Raw genomic sequence first — 21,474 nt, 5'->3', positions numbered from 1 at the left:
TAGTGTTATTGTAAATGGAATTGTTTTCTTCATTTTTGGATTGTTCATGCTGGTGTACAGAAAAACAATTGATTCTTGTATACTGATCTTGATACCCGTAACCTTGTTGAACTTGTTTGTTAGTTCAAATAGTCCTTTTGTGCATGTGTATTTCTTAGGATTTTCTATATACAAGATCATATCAACTTTGAATAGAGATAGTTCTACTTCTTTCTCTTTAGTCAAGATGATTTTATTTCTTTTTCTTGGCTAGAACCTCCAGGATGATGTTGAGTAGAGGTAGTGAGAGCAGACATCCTTGTCTTATTCCTGATAGCATTCCATTTTTCACATTAAATATAATGTTAGCTGTGGGTTGTTTTGTAATACTCTTGCATTAATTTCCTTTTGTTTTTAAAAACTGTTTCTTTGTTTGTTTGTTTATGTAATCTCTACATCCAACATGAGGCTCAAACTCATGACTCCAAGATCAAGAGTTGCGTGTTCTTCCATCTGAGCCAGCCAGGTGCCCCTATCTTGCTTTTGACTATAAGATACAGAACATCCTGAGTTAAACAACAGGAGATCTCACTGTGTCACTGGCGGTTAAGTCTAGAGTTTGGATGGGCTCCAGTAATGGCGTGGACCCGTTTCTCAATGATGTCCTCAAGAACTTAGGCTCTTTCCGCTGCTCTACTCTGCTGTCCTCAGCTTCATCCTAATGCTGATTTTTCTCGGGGTGGTAAGTTCCCTGCAGGAGCATCAGAACTACACTGCAGGGCTTCCTCATTGAGGCTCACCTGGCTTACCTCACAGAGGGTGTGAGGGAGACACAGGGAGAAAGGGAGAGAAAAGGTCTCTCCCAAACATGGACTCTTCATCCTCTGCTCCATTTAATTGGGCCAAATACCCAGTTAGGTTGCACATCTGCTCCTGGATCAATGACAGTCATCGGGGGAAACAAGATGTCTCTGATTTTCCCAGTCATCACTTGTCTCAGTATGTGATAGAACAGGAAACAAGCTGAGGGACCATTCTCCTTTGAGGGAGGTGGAAGAGGGCTATGCATCCTTTTTCTCCTATTAAAATCCTATCAAGTGTCATGGTGGAACGGTTCTGTATCTTGATTGTGATGGTGGTTACAGGAATCTATGCATGTAATAAAACTGCATAGAAACACACACACAAGAATGCATGTATAACTGATAACATCTAAACGAGCTTTATGGCTTGTACCAATATAAATTTCATGGTTTTGATATTATCTTATAGTTATGCAAGATGCCAACATTGGGGGAGGAACAGGGAAGGGTGCACAGGACTTCCCTATACAATTTTTTTCGTGATTTCCTATGAAGCCATAACTATGTTTTAAAAATTATATCAAGTGGATTACATATTGGAGTTTTAGGCAATGATCAGCAGTATGGAAGGGAGATAGATCCCCGGCAGATCTAGGAGTAGAAGGAAAGACTTGTTTATACAGAGTATCAGTATCAGGTAGCTTAATCTCAGATGACCCTTTTCAAAAAAAAAAGAAATTGAGGTATAATCTACATACAGTAAAGTGCAAAAATCTAGTGTGGCTTGAATTCACACACACACATGCTCTTTACCAGCTGCAGGTCTTCACTATACTGACTCTATCACGTAGGTTAATTTTACCAAATGGTCCCTTTTTATTTATATTCATTATTACTTTCCATGCTAGTCTAGGAAAGAAGTAGAAAACAAGTCTGTTGATATTGTTGCTTGTAGAACGCTGGTGAAAAAGTAAGCAAGCACAGGAGAAAACCGCCTAAGAAGTGGCGCTCTTTCTCAGAGGAGATCGGACTCTCCTTGCCCCCTGCTCTGGAAGACCTGCCCTCAGCCCGGTTGAGCTCCCGCTGAGGAAGCCGCGCTGCCGCCCGAGGCCGGCACACCGGGCTTGCACCTGCGGCCTTGACTCCACCACTTTCCAGTGCGGGCCGGTGCCCACCGTCCCTGTGCCATGTCAAACTTATCGCTCAACTTTTTTTTTTAACACACCCCGTATGAGCAGTTGGTTGTACAGATTCCTCAGCCAGCCGGGGGGGTCGTACCGGAGAGTGTTGAGCACGTTCCAAGAGACACTAGGTATGAGATGCCAAGTTAAAGAGGTAGGTGGAGGCCGACAGTACCTCTGGTCCTTTGTCATCTCCTGTCATCTCCTCAACTGAAGAGGAACAGAGCACCTTGTCTGGGGCCTGAAATCTCTGCTCTTCTCAGTGTTTTAAAACGTGGCAGAAAGCTTAGTGGTAACAAAATTGCTCAAGCCGCATTTATTTCGGCTGACGAGGGGCTTTCCTCTCTCTGTGCCATATGATTGGATATCTTAGGGAAAGAGGTCAAACGTCTTGTTCTTTAACAGATATTTTTTTTTTAAGATTTTATTTATTTATTCATTCGACAGAGATAGAGACAGCCAGCGAGAGAGGGAACACAAGCAGGGGGCAATGGGAGAGGAAGAAGCAGGCTCATAGCGGAGGAGCCCTGATGTGGGGCTCGATCCCAGAACGCCAGGATCATGCCCTGAGCCGAAGGCAGACGCTTAACCGCTGTGCCACCCAGGTGCCCCTTTAACAGATATTTTAAGCCCAAAAGAGGCAGAGGTGCTAATGGGAACGCTCATTCACAGGTGCGCTTGACTCTGAGCGGGACCCAAGGCCAGGAAACACCAGGCAGGGCTGCTTTATTTTCCAAATGGAAAGGCAACTGCCAGCGCCAAGAGTCCTGAGGCCTGGACTGCGCACCACCTTTGCTGGGTGATAGGCACCTATGACTTCCCTCAGTCAGGATCCTGCGACAGACGGACGCCATACCAGCCAAGAACAGTGGAGGAGGGTTTAATAAAAGGCTATTTACAAAGGTATGGGTAGGGTTAAGGGAAACCAACAAGCGATGTTGAGGACCACTCCTCCCCACTCCCACCCCCAGGCCTAGAATTTCACCCTTAGGTCTAAAGAGACTGTGGAAGGGGCGCCTGGGTGGCTCAGTCGTTAAGCGTCTGCCTTTGGCTCAGGGCGTGATCCCAGAGTCCTGGGATCGGGCCCCACATCAGGCTCCTCTGCTGGGAGCCTGCTTCTTCCTCTCCCACTCCCCCTGCTTGTGTTCCCTCTCTCGCTGGCTGTCTCTCTCTGTCAAAATAAATAAAATCTTTAAAAAAAAAAAAAGTGACTGTGGAAGGGGGTGGTGACAAAGGTCAGACAGAGCAGCTAAGAACAGGAAGGGCTGACTGACTGACTAGCCTGGGCCTTGAGCAGAGGAATACCGCCAATCTGAAGCCCAGCAGGAAGGGAGCCAGGGGACTAAACACCTCAACCTCTCTCTTCTCCCACTTCTGATCTTTTGCCTCCCATTTTCCTAACCCAACTCAAAGTCGTGGCACCAGAGACCCTTGTTGATACGGTTCATGAAGATCACCGCACTGAAGCACGGAGTGCGATCAAAAGCACATCTGATGGGATTGAACGGAAAATACGCAACACACCACTCTTTCATTCATCATTTCTGGTTGCTCCTCCACGGGAGCACGGTCTGCCCAGGGAGGGGGACTTTCTACCCACCGGGGAAGAGGACACAAAGAAGACCGTAAGCTTGTCAGTGGTACTCCTTGAGAATGTTAATCCAGGCTCACACATAGGGCCAAAGTGGATTTAACCTCCCATTTGCTTTCCTGCTGCTGTGCTCCCTGGGTCCCCACACAGCTCATCACACAGTGTCCCACATGTAGGTTTGATGAAAGCAATTTTACTCTATTTCTGGTGGCTACTTGGCACCGCCATCCAGCCCGTGTGTCTGTTTGTGAGGGACCATCAACGTCATTTGAAAGTCCATCTCAGAGAGGCTTTCAAATTAATCCAGACGACACTGACAGAGATATTAAGAACGTGTAATAAAAACTTCTAGACAGTCACTGAATGCATGAGCAGTCATTAAGGTGTTTCTATGCAGACAAAGGGATGGGGTGATTTTGAGCAAAGTGGTGAGGGATGAGGGCATCATGGGGCTGTTACCTATAAATTTCTCTCCATCTCTCACCCAGAGAAGGGGCCTTACCTCCTCTTGACGCAGTTGCAGGTGTAGGAGCTTGAAACCTCAGAGAAGATCGAGGCAGGGACGGATCCTTCCTTTCTGTAAAAAATGATAATTGGTTCATCATGGATTTTTTTTGCATTAATTGATTTGGTAAAATACCATATTATTCATCTGATTGCTGAGGGTTTGGGCATTTTCTTACTTGCCTCACCTTAGTCTGAGCCCTGCAGGGACTGCATTTTATAAAACTTTCTGGGAAAGGTCCTTCAGTAACCTTGCCTATTGCATTGTGAACGGGAATCCGTTTGGAAATTTTTCATGTAACTTTTCAGGAACATAGCTAGTATACAACAAAAGGTCAACTCCTCCGTTTTCTTTCTTGGTGGTTTAAAGCTCCTAGATGCAATCTAATGCCTCCAATGCCTCAGGGGCCGGTCTCTAACTCCAAGCTTCTCCTCCAGCTCCCAAAATCCCTCTCAGCCAATGCGCAGTCTTTATTCTGAAGAGAACTTTGTTTAACCCTGAGAGGGAATTAAATTCGAGTTATAAAAAAACAAAACTTTTTTTAAGTCTCCCTATTTTAGTTTCAGCCTGGCCTCTGGTATTTACTCAAAGTGCTTTTTTAACAAACTGGTCTGACAGAAACTGATACTGCAGGAAGCTGGAGCCCAAAACAAACAACCATTTTTTTTTTTTTTTTAAAGAAAGCACTTGGGTTCAGCCCATGAATTGCTGAACAGACTCCCAGCAAGTAAAACCCAGTTCTTTGCAGTAAACCCTCCCACCTCTCTATCTTATCACAGAACATCAAACCCTGGCAGTGAGCCCCTGACCCTCCACCCCGCCTTCCACTGTGACGCTCCCCCCACTTCAGCACCAAACCACGGCTCTGGGGAGGCCAACCTTCACTCTGCGCCTCGCCTGAGCAGGGGCCTCACACCGACACTGAGGGAGAGCGGTCAGGGTGGCAGGACATTCCCCATGAACTTGAGTGTCTGAAGTGGTACGTTGTTTCTATCAAGTAGCAGATCAGTAAGGCAGGTCAGCAGGGAAAAAGACAATAACATCATCTGTACTTGGACTTTCTTAAAGACAAAACAAAATGAAACCAAACCAAACAAAGCTCAGGTTCTGCTTAGAGATCTCAGGACTTGCCCAAAGATACTCAGCTAGGTGTTTAACAACATCACCAACTAACATGACACGTGAAGATCTTGTTGACTGAAGGATCTCAGACTCAAATTGGAGATAACACAGATACACACACATGCAAACACACAGTGTGCAAAACTTGTCTACCAGAGTTTATAATGTATTCAAATGCATATGGAGAGCAGGACAAGCTTTTCTCTTTAGAGGGCATAACATAAAATTCCATTACAAACTGAATTCCAACTGCCTTTCAGTTTTTTGAAATAGTCTGCATTTCCTGAACCATTCCTTCCTCAATTTCAAGATGCTCAAAACTCTTCTGTGAAAATCTTTTTTAGGTTGACAATTTATATTGTTGTATATTCTTCACCTGGAGAACAAGTTACCTCAGATTGCAGCAATTTTTATTTTTAATTTTTTTTATTTTTTTAAAGTTTTTATTTATTTATTTGATAGAGAAGGAGAGAGAGAATGAGCAGTGGGGAGGGGCAAAGGGGGAGAGGGAGGGAGGGAGGGAGGGAGGGAGAAGCAGATTCACTGCTGAGTGGGGCTCGATCCCAGGACCCGAGATCATTATCTGAGCTGAAGGTAAACGCTTAACCAACTGAGCCACCCAAATGCCCCGAGTGCAGCAACTTCTAAATAAAGCCACAGTTTATGATGATGTACTTTTGAGTGCTCTAGATAATTCCCAAACAAAACATAATTGTACTGGGCAGCATGCCCAGTGTAAACTTACCCTTAAAAAGAACTAGAAAAAACTATCAAAAAAGAAGTTAACTTTTTGAATACATTAAAATGATTCAACAGTATGAAAGGGTATAATGTGAAAATTTCCTTCCATTTCTATCCTCCGGCCACCCAGTCTCTCCCTACTATACAGTTTACTTGTTCACAGGAACTAGAGAGGCAGTTTGTTTCTTACTGTACTTCCAGAGATGTTTTCTACACAAATGGTAGCATCCCACATACACTTTAAAAACTTTTTAATTGAAGTGTAATATGCATGAAGAAAAGTGCATGAAATTAAATCAGTGATCAAAAAACTCCCAAGAAATAAAAGTCCAGGGCCAGATGGCTTCACAGGTGAACTCTACCAAACATTCAAAGAAGAGTTAATACCATCTTCTCAAACTATCCCAAAAAATAGAAGAGGAAGGAAAACTTCCAAATTCATTCTATGAGGCCAACATTACAGTGATACCAAAACCAGATAAAGACACTACAAAAAAGAGAACTACAAGCCAATATGTCTGATGAACATACAGGCAAAAATTCTCAACAAAATATTAGCACACCAAATCCAACAACACGTTTAAAAAAGTCATTCACCATGATCAAATGGGATTTATTCACAAATCAATCAATGTGATACATCACATCACTAAGAGAAAGGATAAAAACCATATGATCATGTCAGTACATACAGGAAAAGCATCTGACAAGGCACAACATCCATTCATGATAAAAACCCTCAATGAAGTTGGTTTAGAGGGAACATACCTCAACATAATAAAGGCCTTATATGAAGAACCCATGGCTAACATCATACTCAATGGAGAAAAACTGAGAGGTTTTCCCCTAAGATGAGGAACAAGGCAAGGATGTCCACTCTCACTACTTTTATTTAACGTAGTACTGAAAGTCCTAACCAGAGCAATCAGACAACAAAAAGAAATAAAAGGCACCCAAATTGGTAAGGAAGAAGTCCAACTTTCACTATTTCCAGATGACATGATACTACATATAGAAAACTCTGAAGACTCCACCAAAAAACCCACTAGAACTGATAAGTGAATTCACTAAGGTCACAAGATGCAAAATCAATGTACAGAAATCTGTTTCATTTCTATACATTACTAATGAAACAGCAGAAAGAGAAATGAAGAAAATAGCCTCATTTACAACTGCACCAAAATTAATAAAATACCTAGGAATAAACTTAACCAGGGAGGTGAAAGACATATACTCTGAAAACTAAAACACTAATGAAAGAACTGAAGATGACACAAAGAGATGGAAAGATATTCCATGTTCATGGATTGGAAGAAAAAATATTGTTAAGATGTCTATATTACCCAAAGCAATCTACATATTTGATGCAATTCCTATCAAAATACCACAGCATTTTTCACAGAACTAGAACAAATAATCTTGAGGGGCGCCTGGGTGGCTCAGTCGTTAAGTGTCTGCCTTCGGCTCAGGGCGTGATCCTGGCTTTCTGGGATTGAGCCCCACATCGGGTTCCTCCGATGGGAGCCTGCTTCTTCCTCTCCCACTCCCCCTGCTTGTGTTCCCTCTCTTGCTGGCTGTTTCTCTCTCTGTCAAATAAATAAATAAAATCTTAAAAAAAAAACAACCAAATAATCTTGAAATTTGTATTGAATCACAAAATATGCCAAAGAGCCAAAGCAATCTTGACAAAGAACAAAACTGGAGGTATCACAATCCCAGTTATCAAGACATACTACAGAGCTGTAGTAATCAAAACAGTATGGTACTGGCACAAAAATAGACACATAGATCAATAGAACAGAATGGAGTCCAGAAATAAACTGACAATGATATGGTCAATTAATTTTCAATAAAGGACTCAAGAATATGCAAAGGGAAAAAGTCTCTTCAACAAATGGTGCTGGGAAAACTGGACAGCTATGTTCAGAAGAATGAAACTGGACCACTTTCTCACACAATACACAAAAATAAACTAAAAATAAATTAAAGACCTAAATGTGAGCCCTGAAACCATAAAAATCCTAGAAGAGAGCACAGGCTGTAACTTCTTTGACATCGGCTGTAGCAACATTTTTCTAGTTATGTCTCCTGACGTGAGGCAAGAGAAACAAAAGCAAAAATAAACGATTGAATGGAACATAAGAAGTAGGAAGATCGGTAGGAGAAGAAAGGGAAGAAGAAAGGGGGGGTAAACAGAAGGGGGAATGAACCATGAGAGACTATGGACTCTGGGAAACAACCTGCGGGCTTCAGAGGGGAGAGGGGTGGGGGAATGGGATAGACTGGTGATGGGTATTAAGGAGGGCACGTATTGCATGGTGCACTGGGTGTTATACACAAGTAATGAATCATGGAACTTTACATCAAAGACTAGGGATGTACTGTATGGTGACTAACATAATATAATTTTAAAAAAATTGTAAGTTGCAATAGATCCTGACTTAGGAAGACTCTTCTCTGTACAAATATCTATGTTCCTTTACTGTAAGCTAGAAGAAGCCAGAATTATTTCAGGGAAAGGAAAGGATAACATATGAGGGTAGTGGTTTATTTTGTACATAATAAACCAGGAAAATAAGAATAAAAAAGCTGCATATATTGCACGGTTCTGTCCATCATATAACACTGACTAACTCTCTTTGTCCTGTTGATGGAGGAAGGAGCCAAGGGGAAGAAGTAGGCTAGTAGAGCACTGAAATACACACAGGATGACAAGTGTGTGCATATTGTGTCAGGATAATTTGAAGATGTGACGTATCCATGTGTGATAATTGTCCTGACGTCAAAGAAAACGTAGAACTATTTGTAATTGTAAACATAAAGTTTACTCTCTCCTCCTGAACAGTGCTATATGTTGGTCTTAGTTTTCGGCTCACCTTATCCACACAATATTATGCCTGGCTACGTTCACTGCAGGTAAATTCACTCGTGTCTCTTGTAGTCTTATGGAAATCAAGGGGTTGGAAAGCTAAAGGCTATATCACGCTTCCATTTTGGTTCTACAAGTCATCAAGCTTTCACCAAGCCAACTCACTCCTACAATAATTGAAATGAAGTACCATCAGGTCCCACCTCTGTGTTTCTACTGGTTGCAGTATCAGAAATGCCAATGTTTGGACCCTGGTTTTGCAAGCCACAGGGCATTTGTTTTGCTGGCATGGATGGGATTGAAACGGTATGGTTGGTCCTAGACCAAGCGGTTTGGGAGGCCACTTCCTAATTCTGTAAGCTCTTGATCTTGACAGAGATAACAACTTACCTCCGCTAGGTCAGTACCTAAAGAGGCAATAGAGTACGGTGGTTAAGAGCACGGATTTAGGAGCACATTGCCTAGATTCAAATGCCAGATCTGCCATGTATTAGTTGTGTGCTATTGAACAAGTCACTAGGTAAAAATGCCTACTGAGGATTGAAGTAGTTAATATATGTAAAAATGTAAAATAATTCCTGTACCATAGGAAGTACTATAAATTTGTTTTTTATTGCAATGCTCTTCTGGGGATAATTCCTATAAGCTTAGCCTAGTGCTTGTATCTCCAGCCCTTTCAATAATTTTTTTTCAAAGATTTTATTTATTTATTTGACAGAGATAGAGACAGCCAGCGAAGGAGGGAACACAAGCAGGGGGAGTGTGAGAGGAAGAAGCAGGCTCATAGCGGAGAAGCCTGATGTGGGGCTCAATCCCAGAACGCCGGGATCACGCCCTGAGCCGAAGGCAGACGCTTAACCGCTGTGCCACCCAGGCGCCCCCCTTTCAATAATTTTATGTAAGTATCCAGTTCCCTATATTAAATCTCTTTTTGCTTAAACTAAAAATAAATAAATAAATAAATAAATAAACAAACAAACAAACAAACGATTGGGACGACATCAAAATAAAAAGCTTCTGCACAGCAAAGGCAATAATCAACAAAATTAAAAGACAATCTGAATGGGAGAAGATATTTGCAAATGACATATTTGATAAAGGGTTATTATCCAAAATATATAGAGAACTTATACAACTAAACATAAAAAACCCAAATAATCCAATTAAAAATGGGCAAAAACATGAACAGATATTTATCCAAAGAAGGCACACATATGGCCAACCGACACTGAAAAATGCTCAACATCACTCATTACCAGGGAAATGCAAATCAAAGCCACAATGAGATATCACCTCACACCTGTCAGAATGGCTAAAATAAAAAACAAGAAACAACAAGAGGATATGGAGAAAAAGGATCCCTCACGCACTGTTGGTGGGGATGGTGGGAATGGAAATTGGTGCAGCCACTGTGGAAAATAGTATAGAAGTTCCTCAAAAAATTAAAAATAGAATTACCAAATGATCCAGTAATCACATTACCATTCATATGGTCAAGTCCAGAGCCAATCTAGGGCAAAATCACGAAGTTCATAAGTTGTGGGGGCTCCTGACCCTTGTTCGAGCAGGGATCAGGAAGAATGGCACTGTGATAAAGTGGATAAAACTGACCTTGGAGCTAGGAAAATCTGGGTTCAAGTCCTGCATCTGGCACTTACTAGCTGTGTGACTTTGGAAAAATCAGTTAACCTTTCTGAGCCCCAGTTACTTTTCTACAAAATGAGGCTAATAGAGATCACCTTTCAGCGTTGTGTAAAGTATTAAATTACATACAGTAGGAACTATATCACATACACAAGTAACTTATGTAAATTCAACAACACTTGCCCCTTTTATACAGTTCTCTCTCTCTTTTAAAAAGATTTTATTTATTTGAGAGAGAAAGAGAGAGAATGAGTTGGGGGAGGGCCAGAAGGACTCCTCTGAGTCAGGGGCCTGATGTGGGGCTTGATCCCGGGACCCTGAGATCATGACCTGAGCTGAAGTCAGATGCTTAACCCACTGAACCACCCAGGTGCCCCTATGTTTCTTTTATGTAATAAAACATCCTGAAATATTTTTATATGTAATGGTTATCATATATGCAAGTTGTATGTTTCACATTGATGAAATACATACATGACTCTATATATACAGTATTTTCTGAGTGACTTAAGGAATTTTCAAGATTCATTTTGATCATATTCAACTTTTGCTTGACATGCTTGTTTTGGAATCTCATCCACACATGAGATGGGTTCATTGTCCTCAGGAAGTACTCAACACACTTTGGCTCCCTTTCCTCCTTTTCCCTGTATTTGTTTCTATGTTTTAGACTCTTACTGAAGTACTTAATGTTCTCGTGCTACTATACACAACTCTTGTCAAAGAAAAGCATCTAATGCCTTTATCATAAGCAGTTAGAGGCAGTTGGTTATAGCTTCCTAGGGTAACACTGCAGTGGAGAGCACAGGGAGCAAGGATCAACCTAAAGGGATGTGTGGGGGAGTATCAGGCACGAGTGGGAATCATATTTTGAAGTGAAAGTGGCCAAGGAGCTTCTCTGTGTCTCAAATGTCATTAAGAGGCAAGCACCAACTTTATGTTGTCCATTTGGACCCTAAGTGGCTCTCATGTCAGAGAATTTAGATAGCCACGATCCTGTTTGTTGGCTGCACCATAAAGAAGTAGTATAATTTATTTAAGTAATCCCCTCTTGACAGACATTTAGGTTACTTCCACTCTTTCATTGTTATAGACACTGCAGTGGTGAACACTCTAATAGACATTCTTCTATGTTTCTGAACTCTGAGATCATTAGGATAAATTCTTAGAAGTGGAGTTGCTGTCAAAAGGAAGGTATGTTTAAAACGTTGATGCACAGTTGGTACAGCCACTCTGGAAAACAGTGTGGAGGTCCCTTAAAAAGTTAAAAATTGAGCTACCCTATGATCCAGCCATTGCACTACTGGGTGTTTACCCCAAAGATACAGACGTAGTGAAGAGAAGGGCCATATGCACCCCAATGTTCATAGCAGCAATGTCCACAATAGCTAAATCGTGGAAGGAGCCAAGATGCCCTTCAACAGATGACTGGATTAAGAAGTTGTGGTCCATATACACAATGGAATATCATTCAGCTATCAGAAAGAACGAGTTCTCAACATTTGCTGCAACATGGACGGCACTGGAGGAGATAATGCTAAGTGAAATAAGTCAAGCAGAGAAAGACAACTATCATAAGATTTCTCTCATCTATGGAACATAAGAACTAGGATGATCAGTAGGGGAAGAAAGGGATAAAGAAAGGGGGGGTAGTCAGAAGGGGGAATGAAACATGAGAGACTATGGACTATGAGAAACAAACTGAGGGCCTCAGAGGGGAGGGGGGTGGGGGAATGGGATAGACCGGTGATGGGTAGTAAGGAGGGCACGTATTGCATGGTGCACTGGGTGTTATACGCAACTAATGAATCATCGAGCCTTACATCGGAAACTGGGGATGTACTGTATGGTGACTAACATAATATAGTAACAAATCATTAAAAAAAATAAAAATAAAACGTTGATGCACATTAGCAAATTATTTTCTAGAAAACATGTAGCGATTTATACATTTAGGAAGAATGCATGTGTTTTTCTCACACCCTTGCCAAACACTGCTCATTGACAGCTTCTTCCCCTACCCGCCCCTTTTTGTACAGTGTATAAAGTATGGTAGTTACGAGCACAGACTGAGACAACAGAGTATCTAAAGTAAAATCCCAGTCTGCTGCTTTCTACCTCTGTGTGACCTTGAGCAAATTACTTAATTTTTCTGTGCTTCAGTTCCATCTTTAAAATGGGATCACGATAATATTTACCTGATTGGTTGTTGTGTAGATTCAGTGAATTAATATTTGTAAAGTGCTTAGCAAAGTACCTAAATATCTCAGGTGAAGCCAAATGAAATCAGTTTTAAGGTTCAAAAATAGTTTAAAAAATAAAAGAACCAGCAGTTGCATAGGGTCAAAGCGAGCACCAACAAATGTACATTATTATAATTTTTGCAGATCTGATAGGAGACAACTAATAGGGTGCTTTCAATTTAATATAGCTGCTATCTAGTTAAAATAGGTTAGTACTGGACCATGAACAGAGTGCCAAATCAATGACTCAGGAAAGAAAACTTAGAAATCATACTAAAAACTGAAAATATAGGGTACGGTAAAGGTGGCATTTCAAATCAGAAGAGGATAAGAGTTTGTTAATGAATATTGATGAGAAAATTGGTTGACTATCCAGAGAAAAAGAAAGCTGGATCTCTAGTTAATTCTATATGCCAAACAAATGCCAAGTAGAGAAAAGATGCAAACCTAAAAAGGGTGATCCACAAATTATTAGCCGAAAACACTGGACAAATTACTACAAATCTCAGAATAGAAAAAGACATGAAATCCTGAATTAATAAAAAGAGAGCATTAAATGATTAAAATTTTCTGCATGGAAAAAATGCCTTTGACAAAGTAGAAGAACCCCAGAAAAATACTTACAACAGTTATGATAGACAAATTTCCTTCATATGTGACTAACTCTTACAAAACAATAAGGAAAATACCAACAACATAAAAAGAAGAAAAAAAACAGGTGAATGTGTGAAGAGACAATACGCAGAAAAAACTTCTAAACATTGGAAGAGATGCTCAACTTCATCATTAAAGAGGTGCAAAAAAACCCCAAGGTACCATTTTTCACCCATCATACTGTCTAAGAGGTGTGCTGTTTGGTTCTCTTACCATGTATATATTCCTCTTTCAATAAAGCAATAGTATTATTTTCAATAAAATCATGGTTTAAGCCAACCTCCAAGTTAAAAATAGCAATACCATATAGAAATTGATTTTGAAACCATATAGCTCTTCTCAGATCATGATAAATTCTCCAGATTATTTAAAGTTTACCACAAATCTTGTTTTATGTCAAACCCCTTTGAGATCTTAAAGGAATTCTTCCTGTAGTGGTCAAACTATGCCTATTACACAGTGTAGGCTTTAGGAGAGCCGCGCGCCGCTATCCTGCATCTTTCTCCTCTTCTCTATGCTGCCCTCAAGAAGAAACATTGGCACGGATTGTTCAAATTCCAGGATTTTTATTGGGTCAAATTTACTAGTGATCAGTGTGCATTAAAGTGTCATTCATTCTGGGTGTGGGAGGATTGGAGCTCTTCAGCACTCTCTTCTCTCTCCGTGCTGCAGAGTTGGAGGGTGCCAGGGCTCACCCCTAGCTGTGTGTGCGTGTGTGCGTGCGGGCACACACGCACGCACACCTCACCCGTGTTATAGACGTCGACACGGGGCCTGCTTCTCCAGTGCTACCCAAGGCCAGCCCAGCCACCTCTTCTTTTCCCCTTTAGCTGCTGATGGGCCAGGGCCTTTCCTGCACCTGTTTTTCACAGACACACAGGGCTTCCTGCCGCGGTAGCCGTCCAGGCCTGCTCAGCAGGAGAAATGAGCCCTCTCTATCCGGCTGCTTCTGAGCTTCTTTTCTTTGCGCCTTGCTGGGTGTGTCAGGTTGGATTTTGGTCTAAGGTGTCTCAGCCCTGGGCGCCTGGGTGGCTTAGTTGGTTAAGCGTCTGCCTTCAGCTCAGGTCATGATCCCAGAGTCCTGGGATTGAGCCCTGCCTCAGGCTCCCTGCTCAGGGGGGAGCCTGCTTCTCCCTCTGCCCTTCACACTGCTTATGCTCTCTCTCGCTTGCTCACACTCTCTCTCAAATAAACAAAGTCTTAAAAAAAAAAAGGGTCTTAGTCCTAATCAGATTGGCAAAAAAAAGACTGATCCATGTGGTTCTGTTCAGCTCATTCATTGGGTTCCAGGCCCAAGACTGGCCGGCAACGAAGGCACACTGGCTACTCCTGGGAGTAAGGCATTGGTGTGACTTCCAGACGCTATGTCATCAAATGCTATACTGTGAGGCATGGCCACAATCATGTAGGAGATTGTATTAGTTAGGATAAAAGCTGTGCCCACTGCAACAAAAAGCCCCACAAATTGGACTGAAAGAAGATAGAAGTTTTTTTCTCTTTGACGGAACAGTCCATGTAGCGTAGGCTAGCAAGACAGCCACTCAGACTCAAGTGCTTCTCCCACCCTTGCTGCGTGCTGTAGTTCCCCAACCACCCACCAAATTGTCCCAGAGAGCCTGGTGAACTCACAGGAGAACCACGGGATGTGCTCGTTCCACTTCCGAGGAAAACAGAGGATCCCAGCATCTGACAGACACCATATACGCTAACAGCTTTAGTTAGTTCACAGTTTCAACGCTGAGAAAGAAAGGCACTACTTCCCTGTGACGACGCCGTACCTTTGGGAAGCTAGGTTTTTGGTGGTTGCTATGATAAAAAGCAAGTACTATGAGAAAATCAATGTGGAACAGGGAATGGGGTGGTGGTGTCCGATCTGATTGCAAGGTTTGAGGATTTGTGCAGTGCCCAGCAGGTGCACACGTCCTATTACGAAGTGACTGCAATTGTTTTAAAGTAAAAATATTTTTTCTTTTGATTTATGTATATTACTTTTTTTGTAAATGGCTTCTAAACGTTGGGAGACGATGCTCCATGTATCTCTCATGGTTTTGCATATATTGTAAGCAGAGACACTTACTGCCTCTGATCCAAACTTTTCAAGGATGTTTGTATAGCTAATAGACTTAGAAGACAGAAATGATGACTCTCTCTGGAACAAAGAGCAAGTCTACTTACTGTCTAGTTGAACAGAAATAATGTCTCCCTCCAGGGCAGAGATCAGGCGGCTTACTGCCCATTATAAAGGATTCAGATTGCCAAAGCGTGGCAACCTGAGATTCAGGTTACCTCTCCTGTAACACAACCCCCTGCGTGTGCAGGTGTCACACAGCCCTCGTCACACAGCCGCATGGAATGGAGGCTCAGGAAACCAGAGCTAATGCTCTCACACGGAGTATTGCTACTGCCATGAGTAATGCATTCCTTTCTCTCTGACCTAGGAGTCTCATGTCTTCTGCCAACCTCTGTGAAATGTGGCTGCCTAACTCATTAGCTTACAAATAGGATGAAATCTCAGACTCGTCACAGTTCTTGACACTAAGTTGTTAGGACATAAGTGCTTATTAGGTTGTTTGGACAAATCTACTTAAGAAACAGAACCATTAGTTCTTTCTTTTGGCTTAGGAGCACTGTGATAAAATTACCAAGATACTAAAGATACTATGAACTGAAAAGTTGGAAACTTCTGGCTCAATTCATTGTTCTCATCTGCATGTTTGAAAATAAGACTCGTCACTTTCCAGACGGCAGGGTGGGGAAAAGAAAAAGTCCAAGGAAGCAATTTCTTTTTCAAAGCAAGCCAGGCACAAGTCACACACAGCTCTCCTGCTCACATCCCATTGGTGAACTTAGTCACATGGCCGCAGCCAGTCACAAAGGAAGTCGGGAAATGAAATCTCTACATGAGTGTCTATATGCTTGGCTTAAAATTGACATCTATGGAAGGAGGGAGAGGATTTTGGCAGACAACTAACATTCTCCACCACAGAGGTACTTCCCTCTGGTTAGTTATTGTTGCTGAAATAGTATTGTGGGGTGAGATGTGTAAACAATCTTTTAATATCTTCACTCTGAGCTGGCTCTGTATGGCTTTTATCAGAGAGGCATTTGCCTTGGTAACCACTTCAGTTTCCTTCCTTCCTTCCTTCCTTCCTCTCTCCTGGCATCCTATTCCAACCCTAAATTCCAGGAACCCATTAGTTAGACTCTTTTCACTGGCAGACTCTGGGATGCTCTGCTTCTTGTCCTGGGGGGCAGGTCCTCCCGTCTGCAGTGTGCACTCTTGGCTTCAGAGCTCTCCCATGAAGGGTGGAGCTGTGAGTGTGGCAGGGATCCTGGACTTGTGCTTACAACAGGGTGGAGGAACCACATTTTTCACCAAATCAGGCAGGTTGGATCCAGGCTTTGCTGGGCCTGGAGTTTACACAGCTAGGGGGCCCTCATTAAAAGAATAGTACGAAATTACGTATGCATAGAAAACACAAAATACATATTTCAAATGAGAAAAGAAATCGTAGTAATTTTCAAATGTAAAAAAGCTGGAAAATATTACAAACATCGAATTTAAAAATATAACATTATTTTTATTTATTTACTGTCCAGCATGCCTCTCAAAAGCTTTGGGGTAATTTTTATATGATCAGTAATTCTAAAAAATATACAAAATTAATCTGAAATTAAGGCTTACAAGACCAGTTTTAACTTGCTTCTTGTATTGACCCGCAAGATGTGATTAAATAATTTTTATATTACTTCCATTGATTTATGAATGAGTATGTGTGGGAGTTTTGACAGAACGTTTGCTTCAACAGATTTTGTTAGCACAAGGAGCATCAGATACGCTAAGAAGTGATTGATTTGATGTCATGCATAAACATCTGACTTCATACACAGATATGCTTGCTCTTGGTACTACGGCCACAGGTTCATGACCTATAAACCCAGGAATTGTAATCAATCCTACTTTGCAAGATTCCCATCAAAAAAGAAAATCATTTGATGGTTTAATAACTGTGTGCACTGTTCTATCAAGTTTATTTCTGATAGTTATAAACTTTTAACTAGATGTAAATGAGAACTGAATCTTCTACTTACGATTGTATACACCTAATAATTCAAAACACTTTCTGAAGACTAGCTTTTGGTCCCATATGTTCCAAACCTTATTGCTCTTCCATTACTGGGTGCTGAGTACCATGGGGCATGTTCATGTCACCATTTTGCCCTTGACCCTGAACTTTGATGTTATGGTGCCAAATGAGTTGACGTTGTAGAGTCAGGAGAATTCCTGGAAGCCATTCCTCTCCTAGGAGGCCTGGTGACAACCTCACTACACACGGAAGTGACTGCCAACTACAGAAACGTGCCACTCAGCCCAGACTTCACGTATCTCCAACTCCACTTCTCTTTGGCCAGACACCAAAAATGCCTATTGCCACTCATCACCGTTCAATAGGGAAAGATTGGTGGTGAAAAAGTCGGAGAAGAAAGAGTGGTCTTAACCAACTGCTGTTAATATATCATTATTTCCCAAACCTTACAAAGACATATGGCTACCGGAACACATTGTTAGGACTGCTCAGTGGGCCCTGGACGGAGCGCGTACAAGCAAAGCTTAAACTCCATTAGCGTCCTCTGGCTAGAGGTTGTGAGCGACCACAGGAGATCCATCGTAAAACAAACGCAATATCCTCAAAAACCAACTATCATTTTGAAACACTTTAGGATTTACAGAACTCTCATACTCATTATTATATTTGATCCCCAGAGCAGCCTTTAGGTTGCCAAAGCAGATACCAAAATTTTGGGAAGTACAATTTGTTCCAGGCAAGCAGATTCTCCATGGACTTAAAATTGAGGGCTCCTGACTTCAGGATTCCAGCTCTTCCGCTATATCATCCCAGAAAAGACTCGTAAAGACATTTTTACATGACATATATTAACTGCTCAAAAAATATCTGTGGGACAAATGAAAGAAAGAAGTCAAGCAGGAGCCAGGAACACTTTAAGTGACCAAGGAAAGACAATCCTTCAGTGGAAAGGAAAACGGGCCTGAATGCTACCTTTCCAGCTGGAACGTACACTTTCCCTACATTTCTTCCAGATGTCAGCCTGTTTTCCATAACCCATAGTCCAGTCCAGCGTTATAGGGAACAGGACACAGATGATTACTCTGTAAAAGGGCTCTGGGCCCATAAGTTCTCATAAAACAGTTTCTATTTTTCTGGGTTACAGGTGGAGGGTGGGTTGGGTTTTCCTCTGTAGGTGGGGGTGAGGGCAGGGCAATGGGGAGCAGATGGGTGAGCCTCAATTAAGGTTAATTGTAGCTCTGATACGTAAATATGCCTAGATTTTTGATGAATGCATCATTCACCAGTTCAGTGTCTGTTGCTTAGTTTAAGTTGTTAAGTGTGAGGCGGCATGAAAAGAAATCTGTACTTTTAATTTAAAGATCAGCTGGTCTGATCTTTACTCCAGAGGTCATGAGATCAATGATATGGTCTTGAGCTTCTTTCTGCTTTGTCAGGCCTCAGACAGGAGGACGCTTTTAATGCTGAATTCCAACACCTTAAAAGCAGATGAAGGGATGAAAACACATGCAATATGATTAACATGGCCCAGTCCATTCAGGAATCTCATGGGTCTCTGGGATTTCTGACAGCCCAACTTCTACCCTTCAGCATGAGAGCAGAGATGGGCTTATTTAAAACGGAGACCCAGTAATTTGGAGAATTGAATGATCAGAGTAGGGCGGTCTCAGCCAAGGACATGAGGTCTATTCAGAATCATTTCCATCTATGTTTAAACCTTCAAAGGCCTCCTTTTAAGCCAAACTCCCTACTGTAGGGTCCCCACCAAGACCTGTTTTTCCTGGCCTCCTATCTCCCTCACTCCCCATCCTCCTGCCATGCCAGTGGCCCTTCTGGTCCTCACATAAGCCTCCCTCTTTCTTGTAGCCTTTGCACATCTACATGGCTTTTCACACATTCTTATTGTCTTTCAGGTCTCAGCTTAGATTCGCTCTCTCACAGTGGCCTTCTCTAACTACCTCATGTAAAGCAGTGGCATAACTGCCTCCTCCTACTACCCTTACCTGCCATCATCTCACCTCTCTCTCCCTAGCACATCACAGTCTACATGCTCTTATTCAGTTGTTTCTTTACTTATCTGCTTCCCCACTAGACTATAATCTCCATGAGGGCAGAGGACTGATTTCTGTCATTCATCAGATATCCCCAGCTTCTAATACAGTGTCTAGCCCATGAGAGATGCTCAATACATATTTGTTGACTAAAGATTGAAAAAATTGTTTCCCTTCACAGCATTAGCTGACCTACTGGTGAAAGGCTCATTTTAGCTCTCAGGGTGCTTTTCAAACTCTCAACACCTTCCTTCCTTCCTTTCTTTCTTTTTAAAGATTTTATTTATTTATTTGAGAGAGAGAGTGAGTGAGTGAGAGACAGCACAAGCCAGGGGGAGGAACAGAGGGAGAAGCAGGCTCCCCGCTGAGCAGGGAGCCCGATGCAGGGCTCAATCCCAGGACCCCGGGATCATGACCTGAGCCGAAGGCAGATGCTTAACTGACTGAGCCACCCAGGCGCCCCCAACACCTTTCTTTGCCTTCCTACCCTAGGTTAAGGCTTTGGTACATCTAAAGACCAAATAAAATCTTGACTTGGGTTGCTCTGAGGCCTCTTTCCTTGTATACTGAGCACTCTAAGGGAGATGTTTTTGCAGCAGGTGAAACAACCTGTTTCCCAAGGGTGTGCCCTCTCTCAGGTTGGACAGGACATGCCCTCAGAGCTTGCCAGGACATGTTTTTCCAATAATGGAGGCACGGTTCAAGTTCAACAGGCAGGGCAGCAGGAGCACAGCAGCCAGGATCATCCATGGGAGACAACCAGCAAGCTCAGGAGAGACACTCATGGAAAAACAAAATTCTTGCATTAGGAGCCTGCCTAGGGCTGGAAATTCCACTTTGAATGAAATCCCGACAGTTCTGAGCCAAGAGAGTTGGAGGAAACAGAAAAACTCCCATCTGTACATACATTTTCCACTGGAGCCCCTTCCATCTGCATTTGCTTCTTCAGGGCCTCACCAGGAGGACCTTGCTTGTTTCGACCATCAGAGCATTTGATTCATGGATAAAAAGGAGACAAAAATGGAATTAAGAAAAAAAAAAGATGGAATGAAGATAGCAAGGCCAGGGAGGAGGAAAAATGGGCTGCTGTGGAAACACTTCCTGACTCTAGAGGATGTTCTGGAGTTTCCCTGCAATTTCCTCTGGACCCTTCATCCCCAGGAGGAGGAATATTCCAACAGGGAGAGCCACGGCCGGACAGCCGGCAGCCCTGAGTTCTGCTACTCCCCACTGTGCCACTCACTTTGCCAAGTGACCTCGGACAAGCCACTTCACCTTGAAACTCAGATTCTGCTCTCATTAAGTGAAAAACTGAACTTAAAAAAATGTGGCAAAATAAAACATACAATTTACCATTTCACTTACTTTTGAGGATATATAGTGGCATGAAATACATTCACACTGTTGTGCAACCAGCATTCATCTCCAGAACCTTTTCATTTTCCTGAATTAAAATTACATACCTATTAAACAGCAACTCTCATTCGTCAGCACCTGACACTCACCATGCTGTTTTCTCTCTATGAATTTGACTATTACAGGCACCTCATATAAGTGGGATCATACAGTATTTGTCCTTTTTTGTCTGGTTCATTTCACTTATCATAATGTCTTCAATACAATCCTTATTATAGCATGTGTCAGAATTTCCTCGAGTCTGAATAATATTTTTGTATGTTTACCATTTTTATCTATTTATGCATTGACAGACACCTGGGTAGCTTCCACCTTTTGGCTATTGTGAATAATGCTGTTGTGAACACGAGTGTGCAAGTATCTGAGTCCCTGCTTTCACTTCTTTTGGGTATATACCCAGAAGTGAAATTGTTGAATCATATGGTGATTCTATGTTTAATGTCTTGAGGAACCACCATACCATTTTCCACAGTGGTTGTGCCATTTTACATTCTCATCAGTAATGTACAAGGGTTCCAATGAGAAACTGAACTTTCATTAGTCAGAGAAGCCATTCTTCAGAGGAAACGTTCCAGGAAGCTCTATAT

General features: G+C 42.1%; 1 long non-coding RNA gene across 1 annotated transcript in view; it reads right to left on the bottom strand.

Annotated features, from left to right (window-relative positions):
- LOC113262526 (uncharacterized) overlaps positions 1-21,474 on the bottom strand; it is a 135,282-nt gene that overhangs the window by 55,215 nt on the left and 58,593 nt on the right. Inside the window, exon 8 of the long non-coding RNA XR_008958417.1 lies at positions 4,057-4,131. This is a non-coding gene — a long non-coding RNA (uncharacterized LOC113262526). The remainder of the gene's footprint in view (positions 1-4,056; positions 4,132-21,474) is intronic.

This window comes from Ursus arctos, unplaced genomic scaffold, assembly GCF_023065955.2.
Source record: "Ursus arctos isolate Adak ecotype North America unplaced genomic scaffold, UrsArc2.0 scaffold_9, whole genome shotgun sequence".
Classification (NCBI taxonomy): Eukaryota; Metazoa; Chordata; class Mammalia; order Carnivora; family Ursidae; genus Ursus; species Ursus arctos.
Note: the sequence above shows the minus strand (reverse complement) of the source record. Positions and strands in the feature narration are given on the sequence as shown.